The sequence below is a fragment of the Calidris pugnax genome, unplaced genomic scaffold (assembly GCF_001431845.1).
Source record: "Calidris pugnax isolate Ruff unplaced genomic scaffold, ASM143184v1 scaffold14, whole genome shotgun sequence".
NCBI classification, from domain to species: Eukaryota; Metazoa; Chordata; class Aves; order Charadriiformes; family Scolopacidae; genus Calidris; species Calidris pugnax.
The window spans coordinates 10990547-11003715 of NW_015090793.1; the positions used below are offsets into that span (position 1 = coordinate 10990547).

A 13169-nucleotide genomic window follows, 5' to 3' on the forward strand; every position below is an offset into this window, starting at 1 on the left:
ATTCCAAGGGAAGTAGATGAACTTTCATGATAAAGAGGCATCTTTTCCCAGACTTGTGGGCTATTACTCTGTCTAGCCCAATTATCTGAGATCATTTCCCTTCTCTTTTTTACACATAATGATCTGTAAAATAAGGGCAGACCTCTATTTTTTCCAAGCTGCTTGTATACAATATGTAGTTAACATACAACATATGTTTACTTATAGCACAACAAGCTTTTGTGATCACATTATTTTTTTCCTTGAATAACTGATCAAATTTCTCTATGCTTACGAAATAACACTGTCTATAATAGACTCCCATCCTAGTTAATATTTTTAAAGGAAGAAAAAATAGTTCACTTGGGAACCAGGAGGAGGCATTAACTTTGCCTGCAATAATTTAAAAAAGAACCCAACAAACAAACAAAAAGGAAATCACAACTTTAGTAACCTCAACAGTTTTAAGCTATGAAAAGCCAAAGTCATAGAATCATATAATAGTTTGGGTGGGAAGGGACTTTTAAAGGTGATCTAGCCCAACCCCTCTGCAATGAGCAGGGACATCTTCAACTAAATCAGGTTGCTCAGAGCCCCATCCAACCTGCCCTTAAACACTGCCAAGGATGGCACATCTGCCACCTCTCTGGGCAACATGTTCCTATGTTTCACCAACCTCACAGTAAAAAGTTTCTTCCTAATATCTAATTTCCAAATATCTAACTCTAAAGAGAATTTATTAAGATGTAATGTATTTGTGTTTGCTGGACATTGCTTCACAGAAACACAGCGAGCAGCAATAAACCACATACTGTAAATCTCTGAACAGACTACAATGCACCAAACTATTGCCCTTCAATCAAATTGTAACAAGATTTGTATGGTCCTTAAGAGAGTTATAGAAAGAGCGATATGAAATGATTTTGGTTTGTTTGTTTCACTGATTTTTTTTTAAATTGTGGAAGTCTTAGATGTGCTGCAGTGATAAAACTGAAATATTAGCATTGTTTTGGGTGCTTTCTGATAGCTCCTCTCCATTTTCCTTTGCTGCACCAATTTTGTTGATAAAAAATAATGTTAATGTTTTTCAGCAAGTGAATCTGGTTCAACATATTTTGCTCTGCCCTAGGGCAGACACAGCTCCAAACACCATTCATACAGAAGCAAAACTGGTTGGCCTTATACAGCACTGTACCTGAAACTTTCCATTCCTTTCATCCAGCTGCAAAGAATTATCCACTAAGACCTATGAAATTAAAGGGAAATGCACTTGTCAAAAAATAATGACAGATTGAGGCCACAAAAAACATAGACTTGGGGAGTGATTTATAGAACTAGTTTTAAAATAAGTGTTGTCCATTTAGAACTAGATACTAATTTGTCTGTCAAGGTGGGATACAGCCTTCTCTGTGCTGTCACAGTTTAGGAACCACTATGATGATAATTAAAACAGACTGAAACAGTAACCTTTATAAATAAAAGCAAAACAGCATCTAAGCCGATTATATTTTCTCATTTTATTGGGATTTTGACACAAATGAAGCCAAGATATATTTTATTCATTTTGTATTTTCTGTTCATGTTTTGCTTTATGGCCCTTAGGGATACTGGAGTATGGCTGTAAAGAAGTCTATAAATTAAAACAAAAGCATGTTTTACGGTAAATATTACAACATCTTTTAATTCGTTAACTTAATGTGAGCAAACAACAGTTTTCATGGTAGTTCATTTGCATTTCCTTCCCTGCAGGTTCCCAGGTATTTTGAGGTATCAGTACTTAGCTCGTGGAAACTATTATAGTGAGGGGAAAATAAAGAAAAGACAGAACAGCATTCTCTAAACTTTCTCATCTCAACCATTTCACTTCAAGTCATCTTATAACATTCAGATCTAGTTCTTCCCTGCCAACAGGTGGAGATAGATCGCCTGAATCTATATGAAACCTGTTGAGCATTTATTGTCAAGGCAGTTGGAATATGAATAATATGTCTGGAAAAAAAAGTCCTGGGTTTGGGTGCTTATTCATGAAGTTATAATGTTTTGACCTTCAGATGTTTAAAGTTTTAATTTTGCATCCTTCACAACCACGTAGTGCTCTCAGTGGATTATTGTAGACAGTCTTCAGAGTGAAATCATCTCATATGAAAAATACACTTTCTTGCCTTTGCTCGAACTGTTCTTAGGTTCTCTGCATCAAGGGTGAAAGAAAGAAAGCTAGCTTTACTTTTGGGGATTTATTTGTTTATTTATTTTAATGAGTGACTCGGACTAGCATTTCACATGTACATAGATACTGATCTGTCTATCTGTGTCTTTATTCTGCACCTTTTTTTGCTCTCCTCAGTGTCTGAGCACTTCTTTGCCAAAATAGATAACTGCAGTTGATAAAAGTCTTACCAGAACTTGTTCAGTAAAAGATGATAGAGATATCCTGGCAGACCCAAAAACATGTAATGACATCCAAATGCCTATGAATGATCCTCTAAACATGATGAAAGTAATGGTTAAATTATCACCGACGTCAAAGAGAGAGGGATATTATTCCGTACCTTCTGCTTCTAAAAATCATGCTCAGTTATCTAGCGGAGTATCCAAAAATGTAATATATACTGCCATAAAGAGCTTCCATTGGACAGAGAGATCTGCCCCTTGTAAGGCAGATTTCACTTCACCTAAGGAGAATGTGCACATCATAGATGGTATGCATGACATGCAATTATCTAATGTATAAACTCATACATCACTGTATAATTTCTTATAAAACTCAATAAGATTTAAACAGTAAATGCAGTCTTATTTTTGCTGTTGGACAGAAGACCAGAATACAGTACAACACTTACTAGTTTAACAGTCTTCCATTATTCATTCTCGTATCTTTTCCTTCTTTGCCTGAAAAAGACTATGAGTGTGCCTCCCTTTACATACACACACATACACACTGTCTGCGCACACATCCACACACACACATATATATGTGTGTATATATGCACGTATATACATATATACACACATATATACATATATGTATACATATATGCTTATGTATGTATATATGTATATATGATACATATATATGTATGTAGATATGGATACTTATATACATGTGTGTGTATATATGTGTGCATACGTAGTATGTCCTCCACAAGAAAAACTGGAATGACAATGAAAAAAATTACTAGCTACTGTATCTTTCATAGGTGCATTTCTTTTTCCTTAAATACTCTCAAATTCTCATACAAATATTTTTGTACCAAAACTGTTGTTTTTATGCCTCATTCCTCCTATAGAGATGATGGGAAGAAAAGCAAATGTTTCATCTCCATATTATGCAGAAATTAATTGACTGGAAGAAAGTTATATTGATTCTAGCTAAAAATACCCTGCTTTCAGTTGTCATCCTCAAATCATATGCTTTTTAGGTTGTCATGCAAATGCATGAGATTAGTATACACCCCATTTAATCGGATCATGATTTCCTGCTATTTTAATTAACCTTTATTGGCATACCTATATAGCCAAGAAAGTATTGTTTGTGAAGCCCCATTAATGACATTATTATTTGTTAGGCTTATTTTTACATTTTACCCTTCAAATTCTTTAGACAAATAATAAATCTGTGTAGCCTAGGATTATCGATAGGCTCTTTGTTTTGTTATGTTTTTTAACAATATGTTTAAAAGTTAATTTTCTGAGAAAAGGATGCTTAAGAAAGTAGTCTCACTCCTACCTTGCAGAGAGAAAAACTGAGGTAGAGATTATATGGTTTGCCCCTCCCTGTGTAGCAGATCTGGCCAATACTGGGTTCAGTCTGTGATATATGAGGGAGAACCCAGATAATTCAGATGTTTAGGTTCAATATTTAATGATCCTTTCCACTTTACATCCTTCTTTACCTCGCACTGATATTTCCTGACCTGATTATGGGTCATCCTGCCAGGAGACGATCCAAATCATTATTGAGTTTTAACTCAATCCTTTTTTCTGACTATGAGGTCTATAACTCAATACCCATATTAGTCAAATGTCTGAATCTTTCTGCTAAAGTCAAAGGCTGCCTGGCCACAAAAGCACGTTCTGAAGCTTCTGAGTCAAAGAGCCACTCATAATGGAGTATAACAAGAAATGTTATTTTACACTCATCTAGAAGCACTGGTGCCCAGAAGCAATTTGGTGCAGCCATTAAAGCACCACGGTGGCAATGGAGCATTTATTTCCTGGAATGGCATCTCTGCAGCTAATCCCCACTGACCTGAAGACTTGTTGTCAGGAAAAAGATAAGGTTGAACAGAAGCTCAGGTGATCAGCTAATCCTTCTTTCTGTCCTAAGGTACCATCCTCTGCCCGCTTGTGTTTCCTAACCCACAAAATGAGTTCCTGAAGACTGTATTTTGGCAGATTTTCCAAGATCTTCAAGACACGAGAATTTTTCTTCTTTTCTGCTATTTTTCTTCTTTGACAGTAGACTCTAACTCTGTATGTTATTTCCTTCTACTATAAAGTTATTGTAGAAGAAGCTCAGCAAAGCCTCCCCCACTCTTAATTGAATCCCTTCCACTTTCACTGGGAAGACAGAGTAATTTAGATGATATGTAGCTGATTAGTTGTTCTCAGTGGAGTTTGAATGAACCGTCTTTACTATCACCTTGCTCTGTATAAATACAGCCTTATCTCAGCAAGAGTAATGTCTGCTGCTCTGCATCCACCATAGATTGCACACTTTAAAGAATTAGCCTGGCCTCACTTCCTTTTTTCTTTTTTTTCTTTTTTTTTTTTATAGACCTACTAAAATACATGTGTTGAAGTGGGATTTTCCAGTAGCTGCCATTTGAATCGTAAACACAACCCTCCATACAAGTACAAATCACAGCTTTGGCCTTATGGGCCACTCCTGAAACAGCCTTGTGAATGAGAAATCACAGCACATCATAAATCCTATCCAATATTGAAACACATGCAGAGATAACAAGGAAGGAATGGGCCCTGTTTGTTCTCTGTTATGCTGTCAAATCTACAGCTGCTTACCCCTTGACAAACAAGCAAAATATTTTGTATTTCACCCATCATCTGCAAGCAGACAAGAAGGTGGAATTTAAGAGACAGATATATCATGGTTACCTCTTTAGATTTTCATGGTTTTTTGAGTAATGTTACTTACAAATCTTTGTATTGTTATTTACCATTAGATGAGACATAGTTCATAGTAAAATATTAAATGTGAGAGAAAACAATGTTTTCATTAACTGCAAATGTGGGGAAAATAGCAGATGACATGGTGGGAACTGAAGAGAAAGAAGCAGTGAGAGTTAATTTTGGACATTTAGTGTTCTGAATTTCTTTTGTCAAAGTTATTTCTCAGTTTCATGTTGGTGCTATGAGAGAAATCCTATTAATACTATGGAAAGATATCACTTGGTTCAAAAGATATTTGAATACCAAATCAACACAAGCCCACTGACAAAGCACTGAATAACCAACCATAGATGTTTTCCCCATATGGATCAGGTGCCACATGTCATATGATAAAAGGAACAGTAAGTTTATTACAAGAAACTAGGAAATACTATTCCCCAAAGTAGGTTTTCTCTGCTCACTGTTACGCTTATGGCTAAAACCATTCTCAGTTCTCTTCTGCCTGGATACCGTTTACCTAAAGAAGCTATACATGTTTTATTTCACATACTCCTTTTTGCTACAATTAAATATACAGGAAAGGAAACTACACGTTTTAAAACATTCTTCCTCAGAGGGAATTAGTTCACAGGAGTCTCCTCATATATCTTCTGTCCCTTAATTCTGAGGTTGTCCAAGTATAGCCTGCCCCTAATAAAGGGGGATTTTAGGAAAAATGCAACAAGACCTATCTGGTACACTCAATATGCTACAAGGTGCCACAAGATAGCTCAAGTGTATGCGGGTGTGTCCTGGCTTGAGGTAAAACAAAACCATTTTTCTGTTCAGTAATTTTACTTTGCAGCTAAGCCTCTTCTAACTAACTGAGCTCTCTGAAATTAAGTGTATTTTTAAGACTGTAGTCCACTTCCAGAGTGATAAAACCTGATTTTTTTGTAACTTATACCAAGGAATGACATACAAAGAAGCTCTTGCTTATAATTATTGCTATCACAACCAAGGTCAGCTAACCTTGCTATGTGCCATGTTGGAGAGTCGGAAGCTGAAAAGCATAGAGGAGCTGCACCTGTGGGGAGGAGGGGACAGGGCAGGTGACCAACAGGGTATTCCACCCCATCTGCATCAAGCTCAGTGTAAAAGTTGAGAGATCAAAGGGTCAGCTCTCCTTCTTCAATGATTGGCATCTGAGGAGGACTCTCACTGTTTGTCTGCCTTTGATCCTGTTTCTTGCGTTCCAGTCCAGAACCCAGTTTCCATCTGTCACTGGGTCCATTCTGGGACTTTCCCAGTGCCTGCTGGTGATGTGATGGTCATCCTGGGTCTTGATATGTCTTTGTATATATTGTATATAATTCATTAATTTATTTTTATTATTGTATTAATATTTCCATTTAAGTAGTTCAGCTTCTTTTTAAGCTCATAAGTCTCTTTTCTCTCTCATCTTTCTCTCCCTGAAGAACGCTGGAACAGGCTGCCCAGAGAGATGGTGGAGTCTCCATCTTTGGAGACATTCAAAACCCACCTGGACCCATTCCTGTGCAACCTGCTCTAGGTGGACCTGCTTTGGCAGGGAGCTTGGACTAGATGATCTCCAGAGCTCCCTTCCAACCCCGTATCACTCTGTGATTCTGTGAAGGGAGATGGTCTCTTTTCTCTGAAGGGGGGAAAAGTAAAAGAGAGTATCTGTCATTTGTTTTAGTGGCCAGGCAGCTGAAACCATTACAGGGTATTTAATGAATTCTGTAGCAGCAAACAAAAGTAACTAAGTTTTTTAAAAAGCAGCTTTTGTGGAGCTTATAGTATCATATTTCTCATTTTACAGAGAGGGAAAATGGGATACAGACAGTGAATGATTTATGCAATATAACATATTGCAAAATAACTTTATGCATAATATTATGCAAAATAGCATAAGAAAAGTTAAACCAGGAACAGAATCCAGAATGTCTCATTCACGTATCTGGGTTTTGCACACCAGTATATCTATTTGGTATTTGTATATTTGAGGGGAAAGATTATCAAGGCCTCAGAAGACCCTAAAAGCTCACAAATTGGGTCAGGCATCCAATTCTCATTTTCTTTGAAAATGTGACTCTGCAGTCTTCCAGTGGTAGAAGACCACCATTATGTGTATGACACCGGATCTGAACCTCTTTAGCAGGGCACTGTATGAAACGGAATTAATTAACCATACTGCAGCGAAGTGTCAATAGCCTGTTGTTGAACTTCTTTCTGTATGCTTAATTCCAGCAGAGAAAACATTTTTCATTGGACAAGGCCAGAAGGACGATTTCTTTATAGCAAGGACTGTTGAAGAGGTTCCTGGATGGACCATTAATCAATTAAAGGTTTGTCATTCACTTGTTCAATTCTCTCTTCTTTCTCTTGCCATTAATGGTTTAATATTCTGCCAAATACAGGTTAACCTCTATGTTTCTGATGAGTGGAAGATGGTGACTTCCAGATAAAAAAAGTTTCAGAAAAGCTTGCTCACACGTACAGTGTCCTACCTCATGAATAATTACTGGCCCCATACCAGTGAGCATATATAGCAACCTGAAGAACTTCTTTTTAGTCTACTGAAGCAATGACTTTAACGGAGATTTACTTAAGAATTGTTTTATCTCTAGTTTATTTTTTAAGTAGATAAATACAGGAAAGGTCTGAACAACACATTTTCTTATGATTAAAAGCACAAGAAAAAGTACAGGGAATCATTTCCCTTGTACCAAACACACAAAATATACTTATTTAACCAACATTCAGTAATATACAATCTGGGAATCAGAATAATCAGAAAACCAGGTTGATCTTCTTTCTTGTTTCTGGTACCTCACATTTTTTACCTGCTATAGCAGCTCTCCATAAAAGTAAAGGAAGACAACTTCCTTAGGAGGCATTTTTTAACAGCATTCAAATCCAGAAATGGTACTTGTACCCAGTAAAATTACAAGTACTTGTACAAGCACACAGTAAGACAGCTACTGAAGGAAAGAACAAGGTTGGTAGCTTTAAAGTGAATTCTTTATCCAAGGCCTTTTCTCAGTGAAAAGTAGATGTCTATACATATATTAAAAAACCCCCGATACAAACAGCTAGGCGGATATCAAGCAGAGATAACATGACATCTCAACAGCTAAGCAGGGAGAGCTCCCACAAGTAATTTGACGGAGTGCAAAACTAAAGTTGTGTAGCCTTAGGCAAGGCATGATTGGAGCTTGCATTGAATTGACCACTGGAAACCCATTGTTATGTTAATTTTCACAGCAGATGCTTGGCAGAAGCATTAAGATGGGACAAAAATATGCCATAGTTCTGTTACTGTCAGTTATTTATAAGAAGATACCAACACATTGAACCTGTGGTTTCATTCCCATCAGTGGTCCTCTTTGTTGGATGGTGCTTTTGCCTGGCAGCAGAAGGCAAGCAGTTATCCCTCTTTACTGGGAGCCCCTACTGGCGTTGTGCTGAGAAGCTGAAACAATCAGATAATTCACTGTGAATTTGTTATTAGTTTCACTTATTCTGAAACTACATTTAATGGTTTTTTGGTTTTTTTTGCAAATAAGTTTTTCAGCTGTTCACCAAATTCTGCTGCACAGCTGTGGAATGGTAAGCCAGACCACATAGGTGCTCAATTTATTATGAAATACTGCATCAACGAGACAAGAAACAACATAACACACCAACATATTGGCCTGGATATATGTGAATTGTAAAACCAGTATCTAGACATTGAAGCACTACAAATATTTAAATATTATCCTGCAGCCACAGTCAACCTGGCACAGTTGATCTTGAGGACTTAGGTCATCGTGTTAATGTTATCAAAGGTGACTGCAAGGTAACAACTTCACATAGGTATCATATTGTTTACATGTAATAACAATGTGAAATGTTTCTTTGTGAGGAACTTGGTAGTATTCTTGACATAACAAAGAAGTTTGTAGCTCTTTAGTTGGCCTTAATGACAATTTCTAAAAAATCTTTAATTACACCAAAGTCACCTTGGTTACCATACCACAACATACAGTCTACGACAAAATCATCCCTCCCTAGCCCACCGTATCCAGTGGCCTGAGAAAAATTTTCTATGATCTCCATTATTCCAACTTCAAAACCAGTCAATTAAAAGACAAAGGCCTCCAGACAACAAAAGAAAGATACACATGTCAGTAGCATTCATATCTTCCACTTTCCCACTAAAAAATTGACACCTCTGGTCATATGATCAATTTAAATTAGTACCAATACAGATTCTTGTCCTCAAACATTAAGATTTTTATCAGAAGACAGAGACATATAGATTTCATGAGAAGTGTCCTTTTCTCCAGAGTCCACCATTATTTCATATTTGGGATGGCTGCTATGGACAAGTGCAAGAGCAGGTCATCTTGTGCTGTGAAAGAGTAGAGCAAAATGACCATCTGTGTTGTGGGATCACACAGACAAAATTTATAATGATAAAGAAGGAAAGGGACCAATCCACACGTTGGAACCAAGCGGTACCGATTTCTTTACTCTTGGAGTTACCCTGATCTGTAGCAGATTGGGGAGCAACTAGGGGAGCGGAGAACCGTGGAAGCCAGTTGTTAGTGCTGCAGTGTGGACAATCACAGTCTGAATGTTCAAGTTCCCCTCTTATTTATCAATAGAGACCAATCTTCACTGGCTGAGAATTACAGTGATAGCTGAAGAACTATTTCTGATCACAGCAATCAATCAGGGCAAGTAATTCAGTTTGACTAACAGGATGAAATTCCGGATTAGTATTACAAAACCAAAGACTGCTCTTACTTGAATACAGATGCCAAAACCATGTACCCTTCTATGGTAAACCACCCCAGCAGGAAACCATTTCCCACCCAGACATAAGAAGTTTTTGAGATTTGGTTTCCATATATAAACTGAATCCTTCTGGACCCTGAAGCTAAGACAGCAAGGGTTCCTTGGCCCCCATCTGCAGAAGATGTAGGTAAATTAATTAAAAAAAAAAAGTAAGCTGATATGGAATCAAGTCTTGTCAAATGTCGGGCATCTCTTTCAACCCCCAAAAGGTATGCAAGTTTAGAAAAGATTGTAGGAATGCAAAAATTTCCAATTATTTTTTCCTCAAAGAACCTAGAAGATTTATCTAGGGCCGCAAATAATTGCATGAGTGGAGCTCTCCAATGTCATAATGTTAACTTTTTATTGTGTTTGAAGATGAGGAGGTTGGCTTCATTTCATCTGGCTGTGAAAAAATTTAGCACTTTATCCTAGTTGCTTTCTAGTAGGGCTGATTCTGCATCTGGCAGTGCGCCGGGGTATAAGAGTGGAATAAGGAGACAAACTATAATCTGAAGAGATTCTGGACATAAAATACTATGTTCTGTATAATATGTTATTGTTATTACTGTTAATATTTGTGAATATCACAGTGCCTGGAAATCGTAGTCCTAGACCATGGTCACTCTCCACTAAATACCATGGTTTCTACTACTACAGACTAACTTCTGTTCAGGGAGAGTACCTGCTATTTTATTCCTTTGGGAAGATTTTCGTTCTGTTAACTAATAAAAATAAACCAACAGCATCTTAATTTGGGTTGGATGGACTGCTGTGCCTTGTTTCCATTGACAGGAACCAATTTCATGTCAATGCAATAGCACCCTAAGTTCTAGCTGATTTCTCTATCTTCCTGCTGCCTGGGAGATTTCAGCTTTACATAAAAGGAAACTGAAATATAGAGAAATTATTTGTTCAAGATAACAGGGCAGGTTCTGCCAGAAACAGGAATAGAAACTGTGGATGGTAAGTCACACCACCTATTCCAAATAACAGACCAAAGCGTCTCTTCATTCTTGAGCTTTATCTAATGCGTCTAGGCAATTACCAGGCAAATTCAAGGTACAATGCCTTTTTTATTTAAGTTCTTTGTATTCTTGTTCTGAATTTTAAAAAAGGCAACTTTATTTAGATGTCATTGCTAGTTATAGAAAATACTTTGGATTTCCTTTGTTCAGAAGGTAGGGAGGAATCAAAACAATTCTATTTAATTATTGTTGTAATTTTACTTAGTGTAGAAAAACAGTTTGTCAAGTTGACAGGGAAGGAGTTTATAGACCTAGTTGTTGTACTTGGAGTAAAAAATACATCACTTGACAGTTAAACAGAAAGAGAAGTTCTCAATTCTTAAAATTGTGCAAAACCTTGAAATATAATAGAAAACTATGCTGTGAAAGTGTAATCAAAGCTAGCTTGTTTTGTAAATCATTGACAGGCACAGAAGCAGATTTTTTTTTTTTTTTCAAAAAAGTGATACTTCAGTGAGACACTGAAATACACTTAATTGACAAAGCTAATACTTCCCCAGAAATTTTACAAATGCAAGTATGTGTCTCTCATTTCACTGTATTAATATCAGCTCAGTACACCAGCACAGAAGAGAGAGTTTGTAAACTGAAATGGACTGCCCCAAGCTAACACAATACAAATTAGATAATGTATTTATGTCACTTGAATAATGTTTTACACTCCATTGGTAGGGAATGATCGACTGAAGAGGGATGTAAGAAATACGCTGGCTAATAGGAACTCTCATTAGCTGCAAACCGAAGTAGACTTGTGAAGGAAATCAATACCACCTCAGCATCAGGATGATGACAGTGAACCTTCATCTGCAAGTCCTTGCTCATCGCAATTGAGGTTTGTCATGGAGCTGGTCCCTATTCAAGTGGAAGGGACTAACATCACAGTAAAGATTTACAGGGCGAGATCCACAATGAAGTTTTCATTCTGGTTTTGCCCAGAATGAAGGTTATTGAATCTCAAGAAATCATTAAAACAAACAGATCAGGTTATACCATGAGGACAGCTCATTTTCCTTTATTAAATGGAAAGAATGAGATGTGACAAGGGCCAGAAGACTTAAGGAACAAGACTGGTGAATCAGTTGATATGATCTCACCTGGTCTAAATGAGAAGCGGTAAGATGAAAAGATGAAGAATTTTTCATGGAACATCTTGCTCTACTAGTACATACAAATGGGATTTCTGAAGACTGACAACTGTAAAATTGTCAAGGACAAAACCACCTGAGTGTTTCACAAAAATACTTTACACTGATACAAGGGGAGTACAATGTATAACTGATGTCTCTATGCTTGAACCATTAGCAGTGAATTACAGCTGTAATAATTTAAATTATTTATTCTAGATCCTGGCGTAGGTGGGGAGAGGAACTGTAGGCATCGTGTTTCACCCTGTACATGTTGGGTTGGTATTTATCAAGATTTCATCACAATGTTGTGGCTGTGATATCTCTAAAATAAAAGCAGGTTCCTTTTGTGAATGAGAGTAGAATTTAACTCTTTTGGTTAATACCTAGCGAAAAAAGGAGTATTCCTCCTTCTTCTCAAAGTATTTGATACATAACTCTGCCTCTTTTTCATTTAGGAACAAAGCAAGCATCATCATTATCCTTTCTGTAAGTTGGAACACCTTAGTCACCTCAGAAATATATACCTGGAAAACACTATCTTTCTCCTACCTTACACTAAGAAGTTTTGGGGGCATCGTAAGCTAAGACTCAAGTGTACAAAAACACATGAGGTATTACAAGTAGTAAGAAAATAAGAGAATCCATGACATCTCAGACCAAAGGCACAAATAGATTATTATGTTGAGTTCAATAGTGTTCAACAGTGGATGCTTATGTAGTGAGTATAAGAAATTGGGCAGCCTTAGGGTGAATATTCAGTATTATAAGACCTAAATTCTAGTCCATGTGGAGGAATCGATGATAGTTAGCTTTCTTTTACAAGGAAAGGTGATGAAGGACCATCAGCAAACAGGGAAGCAAAAGATGAAGAGAAACAAGTCCTGGTGAAAAACAATATTTGAGGCAGAACCTAATCAACCATTTCCATTCACTGAAGATTTGAAACCCTATCAGCTTTTCTGAAAGATGCCTACAATGCTTATGCCTCTTTCCAAGTGTGGGATATGGATGCCTCTTTCCTTTCCAAGGAATCACAAAATGGTTGGGGTTGAAAAGGATCTCTGATAGTCATCTTGTC

General features: G+C 37.0%; 1 long non-coding RNA gene across 1 annotated transcript in view; it reads left to right on the forward strand.

The window, feature by feature from the left end:
• The window catches only part of LOC106902917, a 41999-nt gene extending 29649 nt beyond the window's left edge, over nt 1-12350 (forward strand). Inside the window, exons 4-5 of the long non-coding RNA XR_001414614.1 lie at nt 7360-7457; nt 11637-12350. This is a non-coding gene — a long non-coding RNA (uncharacterized LOC106902917). The remainder of the gene's footprint in view (nt 1-7359; nt 7458-11636) is intronic.
• The last annotated feature ends 819 nt before the right edge of the window (nt 12351-13169 follow it).